The sequence below is a fragment of the Zophobas morio genome, unplaced genomic scaffold (genome assembly GCF_036711695.1).
Source record: "Zophobas morio isolate AGI-343-1 ecotype UQ-CSIRO unplaced genomic scaffold, CSIRO_AGI_Zmor_V1 ptg000031l, whole genome shotgun sequence".
In the NCBI taxonomy this organism is placed as follows: Eukaryota; Metazoa; Arthropoda; class Insecta; order Coleoptera; family Tenebrionidae; genus Zophobas; species Zophobas morio.
The window spans coordinates 12,104,220-12,127,492 of record NW_026972136.1 but is presented as its reverse complement, the minus strand read 5'-3'; the positions used below and the strand labels follow the sequence as shown (position 1 = coordinate 12,127,492).

General features: G+C 34.4%; 1 protein-coding gene across 1 annotated transcript in view; it reads right to left on the bottom strand.

The window, feature by feature from the left end:
- The window catches only part of LOC135139439 (inositol hexakisphosphate kinase 2), a 78,893-nt gene extending 58,349 nt beyond the window's left edge, over positions 1-20,544 (bottom strand). Inside the window, exon 1 of the mRNA XM_064069675.1 lies at positions 20,086-20,544. The gene's annotated coding sequence lies outside the window, so the exon portion shown is untranslated. The remainder of the gene's footprint in view (positions 1-20,085) is intronic.
- Positions 20,545-23,273: the final 2,729 nt, after the last annotated feature.

The window sequence follows — 23,273 nt, the reverse complement described above, 5'->3', positions numbered from 1 at the left end:
GCATATTTGATGTTAAAAACAAAAAAGCAGGTAAAACAATTTAATTTTTGTATCTTTAACGGCAAAAAGTGATGTATTAACAAAAGAACAACCATAATTAAGAAAAAAACAACGATTGTAGTTTAAAAAACGAAAAAAACAAAAGAAACAGCTAAGACCGACGTTTTTTCGCTTGCCTCCTATGGATTTCATTGGAGATCTCTCGCTTTATGGTCCCGCAGTATTCTGCGGTGTTAGGTGTTCCATCGATCTTGGTAACGTTTTTGTATCCACAAAATGCCCAGATGGAAGCGTTCTCTATGTCCGACACTCACGTCGTCATAATTTTTGGGGAAAAAATCAAGATGCGAATACATAAAATGCACTTTTAAGAATATGTTAATTTTAAATTTTTTATATGATGATAACATGTTTTCTACTTACTAAACGTAGTTTTCTTATTGTTTCCCAAGAAGTTTGTAGCAATTTGATCACAAAAAAATACACCTTATAGAAAGTTTCCTATTACTTAATAGTACGATTTTTGTATTTTTCAAAGGATAATATTGAAGATTACTTTTAAATGAGAGCTAAGTTTGGGTTTAGCCGTTTATAATATCATTTAAAATTGTTAATTAAATAATAATTGGCTGCTATAATAAAAGTTAGAGTTTAGCTGTTGACCAGTGTTATCTGTACGACTTTATGAATAGGCGGCAGCGTGTGTTAAACGTTAAAACGTTTTTAATTAGCCTCAAAATATCAAATACACAAAAGCGTTTTATTTTAGTTTGCTTTCTTCGTAGCAAACAAGGAAACACTTGTTTTTATCAACTCTTTCTTAAAAAACAAAAAGTAACGCAGTAAGTTGGGACACAACAAAAATATTGTTAGATGAAAAAACAAATTTATATTTAAACAGTTTGGCAAAATAAGGGTGGATGACACGACAGTGTTCGCATAGAAAAAATAAGCCTGTGATCAACAAAATTTAGAATAATAAGGAAACCACGTTCCAACATATAAATTTTAATGGTTTTCGTTCTAACAGCAATGGCAACATGAAATTTTCGAGGTTCTAGATCAAGCTTTACGATTCCTAATTACAGGGCATTTGAAAATTTATGACTATTTTTCTTATTAAGCGATAATCGAAAATCTTTTTAATGTGCTCGTAAATCCGAACATTCTTCTTGATTATACAGTTTAATACAAAATAGCTTTTAGTTAATTCATCGCAGAAACGTGCGTCGTAGACACAGTGTGCTTCAAAGACTGTAGTTTGTGAAATTAACATAAATTCCTTACAAAAATGTGGTTTATTCGGGTTATCGTTCTGACCTAACCGGATCGAATCCGTTTCGGATTGGAAACATTTTGTTAGTGCAAGGTGCGTGAATTTTTAACGCGGCCTCTGTTTGTTTAAAACGAACAAATTAACAACTTCATTAGTGTCTGAACTCAAATCTTCTTTTTGTTAAGATATTAAAGATCGTTCAGGTCAGATGACATTTTGATAGTGGTTGGGTTCAATCTTAGGGTCAGCTGTTTGGAAAATAACTCTACCTAACATCACATTCAGTGCAGAAAAAATATAATAACAATTCAATGTAAACAGATACATAAAAGGAAAATGTATTAATCTGACTACAATTGGTATTTGATTGCGGAAATGACCGCATTATGAACTTCAAATCTTCAAAGTTTCCATGAGGTTAGTCTTTATGGAAGCAGTATTAGGCCACGAGTTTTTAAGTGATTTTTAGTGACACATATATTAACAAAATATAGAATTTTGGGAAACCATAGTCAAATATGAATGTTATCAGTTATCAGATCAATAATATCATTCGACGTCATCAAAGTTTTATTTTTATCTATTAGCTCCTAACTTAAATAAATACATGTACCCCGAAACAAGTAAAATTATTAGAAAAGTGGGCTTTTCGAGAATTTTAAGAATCGAGTGTTTCTAGTCGACTACTAATATATTTATTTTTTTTTTGTTTCGTCGAAAACCTTGACCAGACAATGTGCTTGTTACATATATTATTCATTATATCGTTGAAATCTAACTATAGAAGCCATGTTTAGTATTCACACGATAGTGATAAAAAACGCTTGATGTTGGAAGTTTTAAATTTGTAAATTAGAGAACAGCGTACATACATAGCACATGAAAATAAAAAATCGATCAAATGAAACACACACTTAACATTGTTTTTGCTAATACTCTTATTGTAATAGAGTAATAATATTCGTCGTAATTCTCTCTGTTAAAAGCTGAGTTAATCTTTAAGTGCAAAAAAGCATACCTACATGGCGTAATCGATTCGAGATACAAACGGAAATAAATCTCATAAAACCTTTATCATACATTTTTGCGAATTTTATTTTTCTCTCCAGGTATAACCAAATTTTTTTTGCTGTATTTAGATGAGAGTTCATATATCGATTTGATAATAAAACGCGCCTTTGTTACTCAGTGTTGTTAATTTAGTAGATAATATAAATCTGTTGGCACAATAAACCAATGAAGTTACAGCATGGTATTTACGTACAGCAAATAAGTGTAGGTGAAAATAAACAGGCATGTGTCATATCGAATGTTGTATCGACATGATAAAAGAACACAATCCTAGGGGAAGCACACTGAAAGAAATCGGTCATTATCATTATTCCTACCGAATTGCGTTGCGTCTAAAATTTTACAATAACAAAAATAAAAGGAAAGATAATTTACGGGCGATCTGAGGTGGGGAAGTGGAAAAGGGTGAGCTTTTAAGGGTACAAAACGGTTTATCACAATTTCCGGCAAAACTACAAGTCCTATCGAAAAAAGTTAAATGGCAAAGTTCTAGGTAATAAAAAGATCTACAACTTTTGTATTTACACTTTTTTCACATAACCTCAAAATTTATGCGAAAAATCTAAATAACCGAGCTTTTGGTTTTTTACTTTTATCTCCTACAAAAAAAATCCAGAAATTTGGTGAAAACTTACCTTTTTATGTACCAAATTCATTGCAATTTTTTTTTGTTCAAAATATTTATTTTTTCCCCTTAATTTTGATTTAATATCGAAAAGCACCCTAATTTTCAATCAAAAAATATACATTACTCTGGCGAAAAATGGCGTCAGCAACGGTTGATCCATCAAATGCATTAAAAGTTTTGTGTTCTGTATGCTGTAATCCTGCCGTACGAAAACGCATTTTCTGTGGCGATTGTGGTGTTTGGTCACATCCTAGTTGCTAAGAGAAAAAAAAATGTTGTGATGCTGGAAACGGAGATACAATCATCAAGGATAACATAACAATTTAGGACGATGACTCAGAACTGAATCAGTCCATCATACACGAATCAGTGCTATGGGAAACTAGTATCCTGAAAAACACGACGAACGAACAAAAACGATCCATCGACGAATTATGTAATGTAATCAAAGAATTACTCACAAGAATTAGGATTCTGGAAGAACAGCTAATCCAACAAAAGAAGGACGAACTTGTCAAGGCAACAAAATTTGAAACATTCATACAGACTGAACGACGAGTTCTTCAAAAAAAACCGAAATTTTAATGACAGAAATTATTTCCATCAAAAACCACTTAGCCGACCACACTGTCGCAAAAACAGAGGACACTATCACTAGTGCGTCAAAAAATGACAACACACTGAAAAACTGGGAATTCCCGCTCAAACCAGTGGCGGAGAGATCTACTCAAAACAAGACCGGAAAGTTCCATTGGAAAAGAACATCAGACTCCAATGCGATTATATTAGACAATGACATTGACAACGAAATCAGAAATATGATTTCGCAAAATAATTTAACGACACTGACGAGCGTTTCAAGTAGTATAAATGCAAATTCTCTCCTACCAAAAGAGGACAAATCCACAAACTTCAAAACCGACGACGTTCCTAAACAAAAAAGAACAGACAACCTAAAGCGACAGTAAAGGATAATGATATTAACCAAAATAGGATTAACACAGCTGGTGAAGAGAATTTCCAAATTGTGGAAAAGAAAAAAAGAAAACGAAATAAAATCTCCGTGGGAGAAAACATGGATGAAAGTGACTTTGTAGGAGCTAAGCGAAAGATATGGCTTTTTTTATCAAGAGTCAGAGATGATGTAACAGAAGAAACCAACTGTAGATGTCAAGCAAGTATCACCGTATCATAAAACAAAATGTAATAACTGTTTCATCATCGGCGTGCCGCTTCAACACAAATCAACCGTATATGGAGAAAAATTTTGGCCAAATGGAATCTGTTTTAGTCGATTCGATTTTCACAGAGGTCAGCATTTTTTAGGGAAAACTCAAAACCACGACCAGTCATAATGTCGAACATCGACATAATAACATCGAAGGACAAAAAAATTTCAATAATGCATATAAATTCAGAGTCGTTTCGGAACAAGATTCATGAATTTGACGCCTTTTTAGCTGACAAAAATTATGATTATGTATGTGTAACTGAACATTGGTTCAAAGAGCAGGAACTAGAGTCTATTAATATTAAGAATTATGTAATTGTCTCATCGTATTGTAGAAAGTCTTGTAAAGGCGGAGGAGCTTTGATTCTGACCAAGCAAGAGAGAGTAGGGCCTACGTTCGAAGTCTTGATAATATAAATGCGTTTTCTCAAGATAAACATTGTGAGGTGAGTGCCGCACGTATCACAAATCTATTTTGTATTATAACAATATACAGATCACCTTCAGGTGATTTTGCCATCTTCCTTCGGGTTCTCGAAAAGGTATTGCAGACACTTCACAATTATAGCATAATTATGTGTGGAGATTTCAACGTAAGGTGTGATACAGATGATCGCGAAAATAAAATTCTAAATGATTTATTAAATTCCTATGGACTTAAACAACTCATCCATGAGCCTTCAAGGGGTACAAACTGTTTAGACAATATATTTATGAATTTTGACTGTGTATTTGAGGCTTATGTGATCGAACCACACTTATCGGATCATAAGGGGCAAGTTATTGAGGGTCTATATCCGGATACTACTACATCAAGTAGTTATGTTACAAAAAAATGTCGCCCAATAACAGAATCGGGTAAAATTAAATTGTACGACATGCTATATTATCAAAATTGGGATTTTATTGACGACAAGACAACTGACGTAGACACAAAACTTGACTTATTTTTAGATGTAATAATAAACGCGTGCAACCTGCCATTTCCTGAAGTCACATTCAAAAAGAAAAAAGATGGTCCTGAAGTAGTATGGTTCACCGACGAGTTGAAAAAAATGCGTGAACGTCTCGCGTTTTTGAATGAGTTACATAATTTACAGAGAACTCCTGATTCCCTGAAACGACGAAATGAATATCGAAGGCTTTAATATATAAAAAATGTATAACATAATGACTGCTAAAAAACGAATCAACGATAAACTCATTGAAAAATCAAGCAATAAAGCTAAATCTATGTGGAATATCATAAATACCGGTCGTAAAAATAAAAAATCCTCTCAATCAGTACCATTTTCAGCTGAAGAAGCTAATGATTACTTCATAAACATAGCTAAAAATGTCCTAAAAAATACCCACAAGAATAATCCACTTAATGTACACAACATGAATATGACAACTAATTCAACTTCTGTACCTCAATTCAGATACACTAAAGTCGGCTTTAACGAAGTACGAGACCATCTAACTTCCCTAAAAAATATCACCAGTACGGACATTTACGGTATTCGAGTTACTATATTAAAAACTATCAAGCATCTAATTACTGTTCCCTTAACAAAACTTATGAATTCATGCTTTGAAGAATGCAAATTTCCTAATAAACTAAACGAGGGTTTGGTGATTCCCATTCATAAAGGGGGACAATTTGAGGAAATAACGAATTATAGACCCATATCGCTTCTACCAGCAGTATCAAAAATTTTTGAAAGATGTATGGCTTCTCAAATTCAAATTCACTTTGAAAAAAATTATCTTTTCACTACCAGCATTGAACTCATTGACTCGTATTTATCAAACCGCTATCAGTCTACCAGGGTGAACAATGTGTTATCAACAAAAAGAAAAATTAACATTGGGGTACCGCAGGGATCAATATTAGGACCCTTATTATTCATTATATATATAAACGATCTACCAGCGCAAGATACTCTTTCCAAGTATACTCTTTATGCTGATGACACAACAGTCTACCAAAGAAGTACAACACTCACCGAGTTATTAACTAGCATAGCAGAATCAAAAAATAAACTTACCGATTGGTTCTCTAAAAACAACTTGGTTTTAAATGAATCGAAGACAAACGATGTAATTTTTACCCTAAAAAATTTTGAAAATGTTCCAAATCACACTTTAAAGTCCAGTGTAAAATTTTTGGGTGTTTACATTGACAAATCCCTTAAATGGGACAGACATAGATTATTTGACAGGTAATCTTGCAAAAAATATTTATTTACTGCGGAATTTGAGTGGGACTGTGTCGGGCTTGACACTGAAGGCTGCTTACTTTGGGATCTGCCACTCTGTAATTTCTTATAGCATCCTTTTGTGGGGATCAGCGGCGGAATTTGGCAGAATATTTTCATTGCAACGAAAAGCGGTAAGGTTATTATCAGGACTTCGATATCAAGAAGACTGTAAAGAATCGTTCACTTCATTAGGCATCTTAACATGTCCTTGTGTTTATATATTGAGTTGCCTACTCCACTTAAAAGAAAATATTAGTAAATACGATTCCAACAACTGTTTTCACAGTCATGATACACGAAACAAATCAAAACTAATTACACCCTATCACCGTTTAAAAAAGTGTCAAATTGGACCTAATTATCTCTCTATTAAGTTTTATAATAGTCTACCAGAATCGGTGAAAAGCTTGCCATTGCCTAGATTTAAAAGCTTCATGAAATCTTTTTTAATTAAAAAGGCTTTCTACAGTTATGAAGAATTTTTAAAATGTAAAATTGTGATGTTTGTTATAAGAATAATATAACATTGTACTTATGTATACATTTTAATGACGTGTATAAGCAATTTAAGTGCAAAAATACGAAATAAATTATTATTATTATTATTAAATTGCCGAAAATCGTGATAAACCGTTTTCTAACCTCACCTCCTTCCACTTCCCGACCTCACATCGCCCGTAAATTATTTTTCCTTTTATTTTTATTATATTTTCTTTCTTTTCCAATAGGTATCATCCTGTTCTAATTTTTTTCACTTTTTACCATTTTCAAAGGCTTCGGCACTGGCCTATTATTGGCTCAAGCTCGATCAAATCTAAACCCCATCATTTTTGTTAAATCATATTTCGCTCGAAATTCTCTTATTCAACTATACACGGAAGACTGGTTTCAGCTCGAGCATGTAATCAAAGCGCTCACAGAATTTCATAGAATTAGTGTCGCAAGAATTATAAGTTTTATAAAGGCTACTTATAAAGGAAAATAATGTACTTTTCCATTGTAATGCGAACATTTATATGGTAACACTTCCAAAATATTATCCCGATTTCAGTTACCCAAAATAGCAATAGCGTCCAAAGTAAAAGAAGATATTTTTACGTAAGCTATTAATCTAATAAAATGTAACATACCTACGGCTTTCCATTAAAAAAATTAAATTGAATGCATTTCCGGCGAAAGCGGTAGTGATAGAACCATGGTTGTTACGTGAAAAAAACTCAAATTTCAAAGAAATAACACAACAGGAAGTTTTGTTGTAATAGCGGAATATTTTCGACTTGATCACTCACAAAAAAAAGTTACGGTGATTTGAGTTCTTTATGGGAATGTCACCCAAAGAGTATTGTTACTTAACAAGATAATTGGCTAAATTAATAGACCTGTGTAAGCGGAATTATTAGTGTAGGTCAGCTGAAGTAGATTTTGGTATAGGGAAAATAAAAAAGTCAATAGATCTGCGTTTTCGTTTTTTGAAAAAATAGATTTAAACATATTTTTTAAGCTTTACAATTGCTGAAATTTTGAGTAGTAAATTTATTTTAAAATAGATTTGTTTTTGAAAAATCAAAATCGGATAATAAATAAGCTACAAACTGAGTAATTTTCTAATTTTCTGGCTTGTTGGAGATGAGACCAGGTATACGCCGAAAGAGCTTAACGTCACCCCTCATAAATAAACGGATTATATCTAAAAGGCCAATTATGTTGTGATTAAGAATAATCTTTTACTGGAAATCATTTAACTAATTTGGAAGTGTCCCTATAGTGGAATGACCGTTCTCAGGTAATTTATTCAAATGAGGGACATACAGTCACCCATTCAAGTACAAACCTTCGTGCTAATAATCTGCACCGACAAAATAATCACTCCAACTCCGCCTTAAAGGCGACAAAACCAATCAGTGTTCATTATTAACCCCCACTTAAGACATACACTTCAGATGGCGAGGGTGCATTTGAGGGCAGTCCGGTAGTCAGTCAGTGTACAGTATTCGATGGGCGTGAGGGCCCAACTATGGTGTATTGGTTGAGTGAAAGTCAACGTGTAAAATCTTCGGCAGATACCTTAATCACTAAGAATAGATAAGTCAGGTGTGTCTGTTTTCATATTCATGATTCAGAATTGGTGTAGAGGTGAGTGAATCTGTAGATTGCAATTGGCTGTAGCCGTTTGACCGTCATTGACAACGAATGATCAAAGAAATGACGAAGAGGAAATTTTTGAGTTGAGAGAATGAAAATACGGTTAAAATAGAAATATTATGTTGAAAATAAGTTACTCCTATTTAAAATTTAAAGGATAATAATCAACAGCATCAGCTACTAAAACATGATCAAAGTTACCACTGATGAAGTCAATTCTAGCTACTTGAAAATAGGACGACCTACTAGGTTTTTTTTCGATCATGTGGTATGTAAAAAATGTATTTTTGCGTTCTGTTCTTAACATGCAGAGTTGGGACAGGAGCGAGTAATCTTCCAAGTAAACCAAAATTTTTTGTACCACAATGCAAGGTTTAAGTGCATCATTGCACTGGGAGTGGCTTGTTCAGTTCCTTTTGTCTCGGTTCCGGTAAAATCAGTAGTCGCCTCCAAAGAAAGTAAACATTCGCACCCGGGATTATCGTACAAAGAGTAGAATGGTTTGTTTACTGTTTTCTGAACACTGTATTTCATATGATAGTATAAACAGAGGCCGGACCCTGCAGAGTAATCCATAAGTGTTAATGCAAGGGTACTAAAAATGTCACCACGTCAAAGAACGTTCGCCGAAAGCTCTAGTACGGTTATGGCTTAATTGTTACTCAATTTGCAGTTCGTCACAATAAGGTGCAGTAAATTCGCTTGTCTGGGGTATTTCCCCACAGTGACGTATTGCTAGTAACAATTACATATTTCATATCTCATATCTATTTAATGACTATTGTTTCCAGCCACAAGGTGCAAAATCAAACAATCTGTTTAGTAGTAGCCATAAAGAGGGAAGGGATTTCGACTTACACTTATTTACATAATAATGTGGGGGAGAGGTGCCTAAAATGATCCCCCTAAGGGAGAAATTCTTTAAAAAATACAAATTATTATTACTCATGTAAAACTGTAGCATTATTTGTAAGAACATTGATTTATCTAGGTAACAGTATAAGCCAATTGGTGATTCGATAATTATAAAAAAAGTTATTAACGTTTTTCCAGGACCTTACAAAAGTATCATTTTAGGCATCCCCATAGGTAAAATGATCCCTCGGCATGGGCATAATGATCCCTTTGAATTTTGACCATAAGGGGACAGCATCAACAAGAAAAATCAAATCATGACATAACTGATAAATATTTTATTTCAAAAATTAACAAAAAAATAAATTCTTAAAAAAAAATAAACAAAAAAAGTTTGAAAAGCACCGAAAATACGGGGTGTATAATTTCTGGAAGAGTTTGAGACAATACTTTAGTCATCAGTACGTGCTAAGATAAGACTAATTTTGCCAAATGGGATACCCGCCAAGAAAAGAGAGGGCGGGTGGGCGGGCCTACTACCTGCTAAGATAAAACTGAATTTGGCAAATGATATACCCTCTAAGAAAAGAGAGGGTGGGTGGGTGGGGCTAGTAACTCCTAGGATAAGACTGAATTTGGCAAATGATATACCCTCTAAGCAAAGAGAGGGTGGGTGGGTGGGTCTAGTAACTGCTAAGATAAAACTGAATTTGGCAAATGACATACACTCTAAGAAAAAAGAGGGTGGGTGGGTGGGGTTAGTAAGTGCTAAGATAAGACTGAATTTGGCAAATGATATAGCCTTTAAGAAAAGAGAGGGCGGGTGGGCGGGTCTACTAACTGCTAAGATAAAACTGAATTTGGCAAATGATATACCCTCTAAGAAAAGAGAGGGTGGGTGGGTGGGGCTAATACTTGCTAATATAAAACTGATTTTGGCAAATGAGATACCCTTTAAGAAAAGTGACGGCGGGTGACTGGGATTAGTACCTCTTAAGACTGAGAATTTCCCAAAAATAGAACACGAAAATCCCTAAAATTCTTTTAAATTATTTAAATTTCCCCGTCTTAAGAGGTACTAGCTCCACCCACCCTCCCTCTCCTCTCTTAGAGGGTATTTCATTTGCGAAAATCAGTTTTATTTTAGCAGGTAGTAGGTGGGTGGGGCTAGTAACTGCTAAGATAAAACTGGTATTGGCAAATGGTATTCCCTCGAAGAAACTAAAGGGTGGGTGGGCGGGGTTAGAGGATATGTCATCTGCAAAAATCAGTCTTATCTTAGCAGGTAGTAGCCCCGCCCACCCACCCTCTCTTTTCTTGGAGGATATGTCATTTGCGAAAATCAGTCTTATCTTATTAGGTACTAGCCCTCTAAAAAGATAAAGGGCGGATGGGCCGAGCTAGTGCTTGGCAAGATAAGGCTGATATTGGCAAATAACATACATTCTAAGAAAATAACGGGCGGGTGGGTGGGGTTAGTACTTGCTAAGATAAAACTGATATTGGCAAATGGTATTCCCTCAAAGAAAATAAAGAGTAGGTGGGCGGGATTAGAGGATATGTTATCTGCAAAAATCAGTCTTATCTTAGCAGGTACTAGGCCCGCCCACCCACCCTCTCTTTTCTTAGAGGGTATATGATTTGCAAAAATCAGTCTTATCTTAGCAGGTACTAGCCCCGCCCAATGATCAGGGATCATTTTGCCTCAAGAAAAAGGGATCATTTCGCCTTAGGTAGCATATCCGCATTCAAAAATTGTAAACTAACCTTCAATTTTTACATGCGCTAAAAAGATCATAACTAACCTACGACTGAAATGTATCTAATTCTGTCAAAACAACTACCACCGCTATAAGACTTTTCAAATGGAAGTAATGGACTTTTAAAATATATCTTACCTTAGATCAGAGGTACTTATTTTACATATTTTGGCACAAAACTGTGCAGAATACACAGAACGCCATCAAACTTTCAGAAGGTACTAATTACAGACCGCTTAATCAAATGACAGTTATGTTTGGTAGATGGAGCCACACATTTTCTTACAATTGATGGGGATCATTTGACCTGAGGGGATCATTTTAGGCACTTTTCCCCTACCTTTACTGTCAAATTATGACGTTTAAATAAGATTTATAACTGTTTTGCAACCAAATTTCATTCAAGGAACATCGGTCATAACGTTGAATCGAAAGTCAAACTACATCCTCTGCTAACAATTAGTAGAACTTTGCAAACTATAAAGCAATAATGAATTTATTTATTTTTACACCTTTTTTTTTCGTTCCAACAAGGCGGGCAATGATGGCTCAAAACAGAATAATAATTGTAAATTCTGTGTTAAGTGTAGTCGACTTCAGTGTTCAGTGACAATTCATCAAGTGTTTTGAAAAAGTCGCAATGTCTCTATGTGGATCAGTGCAATTGGAAGGTAAAAGTTGCCATGTCAAACAACAAGTTGATTCTATTAAGCTACAATGTGATCTCAAGATAGTACAGACAGAAAATGAGTGTTTGCTGCGTGAAAAACAGAAATTGGAGCGTTTAAATCAAGAATTAAATTTTCCAGTAATCTTATGAACAAACTTGAATCGACAAAAAGTGGTCGCGATATCTCAGCCAGTGGTTCTATAGTGACCAGACAAAAAAAGTGTAAACAAACTGTATTCATCAGCTGTTTTGGTAGTGAAACCCGCAGAGGGTGCAGTTAATGCTTCAAAAATTGAAAAAGACAAAACCATCAAAATGCGACATCGCAGTATTGATGTCAAGGTTGAAGGTACTTGATTGGTGAAAAATATCGCAAGATAAATTGAAAGATAGTTTAGAAATTACAAGATAGTTGTACTTTCGAAAAGGAATCCCCGGATTATGATTGATGATGTGTAGCCAGTTTCGCTTTTGAAGAAGATCTTATAAGTAAAAATTCTTTGGTATGTGCGAGTGATGACGACAAAGTGACTACAAAAGTGAAATTTAAAAAAAGTTTCAATGTTGTTATTGAAAATAATCTTTTTAGCCAAATTATCGAACAAGGTTATTTATGGTTGGAAAAAATGTTTGGTGTTTTCATTATAAGATGTTTGTAAATAAATTGTCGAAATAATGGTTCTTTTTGTCCAAAATGCGCAGGTTATCAAGAACTCAAAAATTGTCAATCACAGGAATACGGATTCTAAATGTCACATGTACAAATTCTTGATAGATAAATTTAAAAATCAGACTGAATGTGCAGCGTAAACATTACAAAAACACTATGATTAGTAACACCATGATAAGTAATTCTAACAATAAATTTAAAATAGCTTTCTTTAATGTTCAGTCTTTGTTTACATGTACCGATCATTTTGTTTCTATAGTTGTCGACAACGATTTTGAAGTAGTTGGTGTTGTTGAGACGAGGACATTCCTTCTGAAATTGTCAATATAAAAGGATACTCACTTTATAGAAAAGATCGTAACAGAAAATTTGGTGGTGTTGGTGTATACACTAAGAGCCACATACAAGCAAAGGTTGTTTTTGAGGACTTTTATCATGTTGTAAGTACAGAGAATATTTGACTCAGTATTAAAATTAATACTGTTTCAATTATTTTCGGATCTTTTTATAGAATACCTAAAACTAAATGAAATTATGTGACTTCTGATATTTCCAAACCTTACGCACCTTGGTTGACTCCAGCTATCCGTAAGATAATGAAAGAGCGTGACATAGCCTTGAGCAAATTTAAAGAAACAAAACACACTAGTGATTGGATAGAATATAAACGATTGCGTAATTTTATTGTAGCTGCAGTCAGGCAGGAAAAAGTGCGATACTTAATGGATAGAGACCAGAAAGTAAATAAAAAAGAATTATGGGATGCTTTAAATAAACCGAACGTAAAAACCAAAAAAAGTTACTTTTTATCAGTTTTCTCTCCCTTAAATTATTGCGTAGATGCTGCGACTGAACTAAGAAACAAATTGTTCAATGGTCAAACAACGTTCTCTTTCAATTTACGTTCTGTGGACGAAATTAACCAAATTATTAATAATCTAAAATCAAACGCGGCTAGTTTTGATGGGTTAACAACGAAAATGTTGAAATTATGTTCTCGTGCCATAGACAAATACTTAATGCACATCGTCAATTGTTGTCTTGACACAGGTTATTATCCCGAAGAGTGGAAGACTGCTTTGGTTTGTTCACTTCTCAAAGTGAGTAAGCCAAAGTCGTTTTCTGACTTGAGACTAATCACCGGTTTTGTCGAAGGTTTTAGAAAAAGTTGTGAGTAGGCAAATTCAGAAATATGCGACTTCTAACAATACAGAGTGTTTGCGAAATGCACCAACAAAAAAATTGGAGGGGTTCCGCATAAGGAATGAAAAAAACTCCTGTTGTATTATCAAAAGTTACAAAGTAAATTTACCCTTTATCCAAGCTTTATTCGCGCCACTGTAAGATGTGCCATCAGATTCAATTAATTCACGTTTTGTAAAAACATAGCAACCAAAAGCTGACAACGAAAGGTGAAGTCAGTGAAGTTTGAAAAATCTCAAGTAAAAAGTCAAAAGTATTTTTTCAGAAACAATCAATTTGAAACAATTTTAACTGGATATTTAAATATTTTGGAGTAAAGAATTATTTTAAATTGTGGTAATTAGTCATTTTTACTTAATTTTCCAGGGTCGCGGGTCTTCTTTCCCGTTTTTCGCGTTCCGCGGTCTTATAAGAACGCGGTTCTGGATAGTGGTTCGCCGATCTTGGTTCCATTGGAATTCCGACGTGACAGGTAATCGTCTGCGTGTTCTTTTTCAGGATGTTGTCATTTCTCTAGTTATGTACAGACTTATTAATGAATGAGCATAGTTAACAAAAAGAAATCACTAATAAGAATAAGACTTTTCAACGACGATAACCAACTAAATTTTACTAATCAAAATAAAAATAAAGAATAAATATAAACAACGTTAAACAAACTACTACAACAAGTTTTCGAAATGACGGCCTCTATTTTGCACACACGCTTCTGCTCGCCGAATTAGGGACTGCTGTGTTCTTCTAACCATATCTGGATTATTTTTAATCTGGGCAGCAACATTTTGAATGCGATTTGTCAACTCTTGCACTGTTTTCACTGGAATTTGATAAAGTACCTGCTTCATGTGACCCCATAAAAAAAGTCACAGGGATTGGGATCGGGAGAACGAGGTGGCCACAACACAGGTCCATTCCTCCCAATCCATTTGTTAGGAAAGTTTCGGTCAAACCATTCCCGCACTTCTACGGTACAATGTGTAGAGGTCCCATCATGAAGGTACCATAGATCCTTACTAACATTTACGGGTACATTTTCCAAAAATTTTTAATGTAAATCCCATTGAATCGTCATTAGTTATAGGCAAAGTTAAAAATCTCAAAGATGGCGGTTTGTTACTTGGTTGTGAAGACGTATCCAAATTTAAAGAAATTGTTAAAGAAAAGCTCTCGCAGAATTATAATGTGCGCGAAGTTAAAAAGATCCAACCTCGTATAAGAATTGCTGGAATCTCAGACACTATTCAAAAAGAAGATGTATTATCCTACCTTGTGAAACAAAACGAGTTTATTTTTGATAATGACACTACAGAATATGAAATGTTAAAATTTTATCCAGTAAAAAAAAAAACAAATCTTTCCAGGCTGTAATCGAAGTTGACATGTCTACTTATAAAAAGGCTGTTGCTGTTGGACATTGTTTAGTAGGTCTTGATACCTGTTCAATTTATAGTGCTATCGAAATAACACGGTGTTTTAGATGCAATGGATATAACCACTCATCAACGAATTGTAAAAATAAAATCTGTTGTCCACGTTGTGCAAAAGAGCATGTAGTCGGTGAATGTTCTGCTGAAAATTTGAAATGTATAAACTGCATCAACTTTAAAGCAAAAAATGGAGATCTCATTATCGACGAAAATCATGCAGCCTGGGACTACAATAACTGTCATACATACCAACAGACTGTAAACAAACTCAAACACGATTTGTTTGGTTTGTCTTTGTAGCAATCAAATTTAAATACATCTTCTTGTTTTACTACTTACGAGATGCAAAATATCTTTTCTCCAAATACAAATACAAATACAAATACCACTTTTAATATTAACATCTATTATCAAAATGTCCGAGGCTTAAACACGAAATTAGCGGAACTTTATAACTCAATTTTAGACTCAAATTATAATATAATAGCGTTGACAGAAACATTTTTAAATGACACAGTTAGTAATTCAGAAATTTCTAATGATAACTATGTTATATATCGAGCAGATAGAAAGTTCACAACCGATTGCTCGAGAGGTGGAGGAGTGTTGCTCGCAGTTTCCAGTTCATTTCCTTCATGTCTTGTCATCACACAAGGTATAGACTTTAATTCAGTATCCACAATTGATGTTTTGGTAGTAAAAATCACAAATAATCATTCTATCTTTTACATAATTTTAATATATATCCCGCCTCGTACAACTGCTGACGATGTAGATCTTTTTTTCGAACTTCTCAGTTCTCTTTGCCTAACTCTAGGAAGCAATATTCTTATTGTAGGTGATTTTAACATCCCAAACTACATAAATTATTTGAATAATTCTCAAGCTACCGATGGAAGAACGAATGCCTTAGTTAACTTTATGCAAGTTTCAAAATTTGTTCAATACAATAAAATACTAAATTTTAATAATCGATTACTGGATTTAGTCCTGTCAGACCAGATACAGAGTGACGTGGATAGGGCACATGATATATTACTCAAAGAAGATTCACACCATCCCAGCTTAGAAATCACAATTCCTATTAAACAAAAGTCTTCGACGATTTATCCAAAATTAACTGGTCTTTTTTAGAAAACTGTCGGGATGTTGACATTGCATGTGAGCAATTCTACACCAAACTAAATAGTATTTTCCAAGTTTCAGTACCTTTAACTAATCGATTTAGACAAAAGAAATTTCCTCCATGGTATAGTCATACAATTATTAGTAACATAAAAAAAAAGTTTAAGTTATGGAAAAAGTATAAGCATCACAGAGATCAAAATGCTTACAATGAATTCAAAATCTTAAGACTTCAAATAAAAAATGAAATCTGCAAATCTCATAGAGACTATATACATAACATCGAAAATAAAATAAAAACTGATCCATCTCATTTCTGGTCGTTTATACAGAGTATAAGACAAGAGAACTATTTTCCAAAAATTATGACATATCAAAATACAGAGCTATTGGGTGCTAAACCTATTGTGAACACGTTGGCATCTTTCTTTCAGGAATCATATATTGAATCTGATTTTAATAATATGAAAACACAGTCAAAAATTATTACCCCTAATATTTTTAATATAAATCACTTTAGCGAAGACGAAGTTTATAAAGCATTACGTAAAATTAAAAATAAAGTCACTTCAGGTCCGGATCGAATCCCCGCTTTTATTTTGCGTGATTGCGCAAGTATTTTTGCCCATCCTCTGTCTCTAATATTCAATTTATCACTTTCGGTTCGTAAATACCCTACTCTTTGGAAAGACTCTATTATATGTCCAATTTTTAAGAAAGGTGACAGAAAGCATATTGAGAACTATCGACCAATTACTTTGCTTAATAATTTTTCTAAAGTTTTTGAGATCTTGTTGCACACAGTCATTATGAACCATGTTAATTCCTATATTTCTCCACTTCAGCACGGTTTTGTCAAAGGCCGTTCTGTTGAAACTAACTTATGTATGTTCACACAATTCGTAACAGAAAATATTGACGCAGGAACCCAAGTGAACACTATTTACATAGATTTCTCGAAGGCGTTCGACAGACTGGACCACTACAAATTACTTGACAAATTAAGCTCATTTGGTTTTTCTGACAACTTAATAATATTTTTTGCTACTTACCTAACGGGAAGAAAACAACGTGTTATGTGTAGTGGTTATGAGTCAGAAGAAATTAACGTTACGTCCGGCGTACCACAAGGATCTGTTCTTGGGCCTCTATTCTTCAATCTTTTTGTAAATGATATTACAGATAATTTAACTTCACCGGCATTATTGTATGCGGACGATATGAAATTATTTAGAAAAATTACTAGCAGGGAAGATCAGTTAAAATTGCAAGCCGATCTACAGTTAGTTTGTGACAGAAGTAAACAATGTGGCCTCTCAATTAACTCTGCTAAATGTAATGTAGTTACTTTTTCACTAAAATCAAAAGTTTTAATTTTTGACTATGATATTGATAATGTCCAAGTTTGCAGAAAAAATGTTATTAGAGATCTTGGAGTAACATTCGACGTTAAAATGACGTTTATTTACCACTATGAGCAAATAATGTCAAGTGCACTAAAAAATTTGGGGTTTATCATACGGAATTGTAGAAAATTTCAGGACACTGAAACAATCAAGCCTTTATATTTTTCATTTGTTCGATCGAAGTTGGAATTTGCAAACATAATATGGTCGCCTGGCTATAACATCCATACGGTGGCTCTGGAAAAGATCCAGAGACGATTTCTGAAATTTTTATTTTTCTTGAGTTTTGGTCATTATCCTAACAGAGGTTACCCTCATGAAACGCTGCTTGATATGTTTAACGTAAAAAGTCTGGAGCAAAGGAGAGTTGCTTCATCACTAATATTTCTGCACAAATTAGTTACTGGTTCGATTGACTGTAGTAGTTTATTGGCAGAACTCGACTTCCATGTGCCAAGATTACATATTAGAAATAATGATACCTTCTATTTACCAACTGCGCGTATTAATTTACAAAAGTTCTCTCCTATTTTCACCATGTGTCGTAATTACAACTTATACCAAAATAATATAGATTTGTTTAACTGCAGCAACTGTGATATTAAGATGACCATATTAAGGTGAAATATCTAATTTTTGTGACAACTATACGTAGTGCAAATATTTCTGTCCCTGTAATTGGATTCGTCTGTAGGGGCAGTATACTAATAATAATAATAATAATAATAAAAGTGGTCCGAAATCGTTGTTTAAAAAATCTAAATACGCAATCGCCGTCAAGCGAAGGGGCAGAACGTATGGACCTATCAAATTGTGGTCGACCATGCCTGCCCAGACATTTACTGAAAATCTGTCTTGAAAATGCGTTTCCCGTATGGTATGCGGATTTTCATTAGACCAAATATGAGTATTACGAGAATTAAAAACTCCTTCTCTTGTGAAAGTAACCTCGTCGGTGGTCAAAAGCTTCTGCACAAAATCTGGTTGCTCCCTATTTTTGCACGCGCTGCACGTGGTATGGATGAAGCCCTTGTTCTTTTAGGGTTCGCCACACAATAAACGGAGAAACTCCTAATCTGTATGATAATCTGCGAATGCTTATGCTTGGGTTTTCTTCGACAATTTTCAGTATTTCTGGTTCCACGTCTATAACATGTTCGGTTCTTTCACGACCACGATCCGTTGTACTTGGCTGAAATTTTCCGTTTTCCTGGAGACTTTGAACAACGGCACTAAATGTTGTGTGATGAGGCAATCTTCGGCCTGAAAATTCCTCCTGGTAGAGACGCTGCGCTTCAAGAGCATTTCCAAATGCTCACTAAGCAATGAAGATTACGTTTTCTTTTTAATTTTTACAATGCACCTATAATGGTACATTTTTCTTAGTAACCACATTATCTTTTTAATCACTATTAACTCAGTAGCGTACATGCTATTTTGACCAAATTTTCAATCAATTTTATTTCGAAAACTAAAATACTTTTATTAGAACATTTTTTCTTAATGATATCTATTCATCCAGACCAATTTTCATTTTTTTTTTGTCGATGCAAACACCCTGTATACACTGCTGAATTGTTCAATGCTCCAAAAATTGTAAAATTGACGATGACACCCAATTGTATCACCATTTTGATTACCTTAATGTGAACACAGCATGTCAACTGACAACCGAAGATTCGATATTATAGCGTCTCAATCTGAACAAATGGGCATAAAACTCAATGTTCAAAATGTTTCACAAATGTACATAAAATCAAAATTAACCGTGGAAATAAAAGGAAAGTTTATAAGCTCTATAAGTATCAGCCAAATTACATAAGGACGGAAGTTTGCTCCTGGAAGGAGTGTTCATAATGAGAAGACAATTACTTTTGGGGTAAAATATCACTGACTGAATATCTGATTTTTTTGTTATTAAGTAGTTATTATCACTTTAAATGGTTCTTTGTTTGTGAGTTAAGTGGAATAACTTATGCTAGACTTCGCCCATATCTTTATCTTTTTTGTTTTTTAATAAAGACCAGGTAAAGACCAAACCAATTCACAAAGCAAACATTCTGGCTCCAGGGTAATTTCTCGAACTACCAGCCTTATTTTTACCAAAAATGTACCTCAGTTACCTACTTTTGTACGTTGTCCTTCTATTTTCGACTTAAATAGGCCACAATCAGGACGAACCCCTGTCCTTGCAATAAATTCCGACTTCGTGTGACACCATAAAAATGTAAATTTCTCGCCACTTTTGCACATAACATTTCCATAAAATTATAAACGAAAGTATACGAAATTCACCTGTGATTGTAAGTAACAAAATACACAGACGAAAAAACAAAAAGAAAATCCAAAAACGTAAAAGTGTGTCGTCTACTCACGGCAAGGTACGATGTCCCGGTCAGCTGTGCGCTGTTGCCCCTCCTCTTCACTCAGGTTGCGAGACGTGGCAACGTTGACAAACTTATCGATTACGATGCGTTCTGCAGTTCGGGGGGTGGAATCACGCCCACTGGACGAACCCACTGCACTCGATCACAACAAAAAAACTCAAAACAAACACTAAAACACTCCAAATGGTCACATAGCAAAAACGGGTTCCACTCCCGCTATCATGACGAACAACTGTGAAAGTAGCAGCGAACGAACCAATTTTTGCTCAACATATGACTGTCCGATGAAGGAACGAAGACCTATTTATGCACTGGCGGTTTAAATTATGTGGGTGCGTGATAAAACGCGCTGAAATTGCGTGGATTAACAAATTAATAAATTAACAGTTGCAAGATAGTGTACGTTCAGCATGAGACACAGCAACAAGACAACTGCTCGAGCGCGAGGTCGCTACGCTTTCTTATTGAATTGCGCTTGGCGCAGGCGCAGGAGGAGGCTCTTATTTAGGCACAGCTGATTGTCACGTGACGGTGTGCCAGTGTTTTGGTTTGGTTTTCTTCGACATTTTGTTTGTTTTAAGTTGGTATTTTTGTTGTTGCTAATTGCCGTCAAGGTCGGTCAGGCGGTGCTTCCGTCTTAACATGTGTTGTTATCAGTGAAATACCTGCTCATGGTTAGATTGATAACCTTCGTTTCGTACAGTCTGGGAAGTTATCACTGACTTTTATGTCTGCGAAACTCATGAAGATAAAACCTGTTAATTGCAGTTAAGAATATTGAAACGATAGCAGTCACTTTTCTTATCTTTAACACTGTACCAGCATGTGCACAATGAGTGTAATTACGCATGGCTAAAGTATAATAGAATAGGACTCGGTTGACAATATGGGGTATGAGGGAATCTATGACTTCAAGATTTTCTATAATTCCGATGGATTAAAGGGCTCAGGGCATAAACCATTCCACATTTTGGATTGAGAAAATTGACCATTTTTCAGTCTATTGAAGAATGAGCACTTTTCTCCACAGCTTTTGTCCAATCAGAACGCGACATTTCCTTTTCTCCACAATTCCCCACTATCACCCCTAATAAAAATTGAACTGGTCCATGCGTTACCTTGGTCATGTCTTGTTTACACGTCATCATTAATGTAATAAAAATAATTCTTGATTTTTTTGTCTTTCTTTTCTTGGTTATATGAACAAAAAATTTTTGTGTTAAACTCGTGAGAAATTGGTCATTCAACTCGGATGAGTTCCTCCACTCGCCTTTGACTCATTCCGGAAACTCTCATCCTCGTGAATGACCAATTTCTATTTCTATTGTCTCAAAATCAGTTGTCCAAGATATTCATTCCGAAAACGTTTCTGGAAGTCCATCTTCAATTTATTCTTGCACCTATATCTTTTTCGAAGATGGATGCCCTAAATGTTGTCTAAATATGCTACATCAGTCTGTTGAATATCTTGAAGAAATATCTTTAGTGTTAAGGGAACCAAATCTAGGGCGTCCTCTGCGACAAATGTGAGTGGTCTTGAATTGAGCAAAGCTTCACAATCACATAAGAGAGTTTCAAGTTCTTGCGTATTCGTGTTTCCTGTTAATGAGTTGATGTTGATGAGAATGAAATTTTAAGAGTGTTAATTTTATATTCAATTATCTTTAAAAAAAAGGAACAGTTGCTATGTAACAAAACTGAATAAATATATAATAAAAAAAATAAAAATGATTAAAAAAGTCAATTTCCAATTTTCTCAAGCAAAGACGTAAAAGTAAAACTCGAAATCACAACAGGTTATGGGCCCAGAGTACTCGCAAGTACTGAGGCAGTAAAGCTAGAAGAAGAAATTTTAGAACCTTAACGAGAGAAATAAAACTCGAAAAGGAAGAAAACGTATTTGACAGTGATATAAGAAGAAAAAAAAAACAAAAATAATGGCGTTGACAGAAGAGGTGAATTTAATAGAAAAACTTAAAGATGAAACCACGTATCAGTTGTGGAAATTTCAAATAGTAGTAACATTTAAGGCTTATGATCTGTTTGGAATAGTAAATGGAGACAAGCTTCTATCTAGTGTGGACAAGGAGGAAGATAAAACTAAATGGGTGAGAAATGATGCAAAAGCGCAAAAACTAATTGTGACGTCAATAGACAAAAAGTACATGATGCATATTATGGACTGCACCACCTCCAAAGAAATGTTCGAAAAAAGTACTTCAGAACAAACATGTAATTTGCTGCAAGAGTTCTACAGCTACACATTTGGAAAAGGTACTGATATGGCTACTCACATTAGCAAAATAGAGAGTATTGCACACAAATTAAAAAGTCTCAATCAAACAGTTGATGACAACATGTTAATGTCAAAAATACTGTCATCTTTACCTCAAAGTTATGGTTTCTTCAGGACTGCCTGGGAATCTACTCAAGATAATGAGAAAACCTTACCAAAATTGATAGCAAGGTTACTATCCGAAGAAAACCGTAGCAAGGAAAGTGAGAGAGATATTGCATTTAAAAGTTCAGAGAGATTTTGTAAACATTGTAAAAGTAGTTCGCATGATACAAGATTTTGCCGAAAATGGAAAGAAAAGGGTGCTGGCGAAGTAAAATGTTTTAAGTGTGGGTGCTTTGGACATATTGCAAATAACTGTCCCAAAAAGACAAATAACCAATGCAAGATTTGCAAGAAAACAAATCATAAAGAGCAAGATTGTTTTTTTAGAGATAAGACAAAATCATTAGAAAAAAAGAAGATAGCCTTTCTTACAGAAGACAGAAGATTGACAACGCAAGATTTTATAGTTGATTCAGGATGTTCATCCCACATGGTCAACTCGAAAGTGATGTTTACAGCATTAGAAAATATCGAAAGTAGCATACAAGTTGCAAAGAAGAATGAAAAAATGTATACTGAATGATGTACTTTTTGTACCCGAATTAAGCAAAAATCTACTGTCGGTTAATGCTATAACAGAGAATGATGGTGAAGTAACATTTACTAAAGAAAAGGTAGTAATAAAGAAAAACAATGAAAAAATACTTGAAGGAAAACAAATTGAAAGTGGTTTATATATGGTTAGTATAAATCAAAGTAAGGAACAGAGTTATCTTGCAGAAAATACTTCAGTAAAAGATTGGCATAGAAAGCTAGGACATTTGGGAACAAAGAA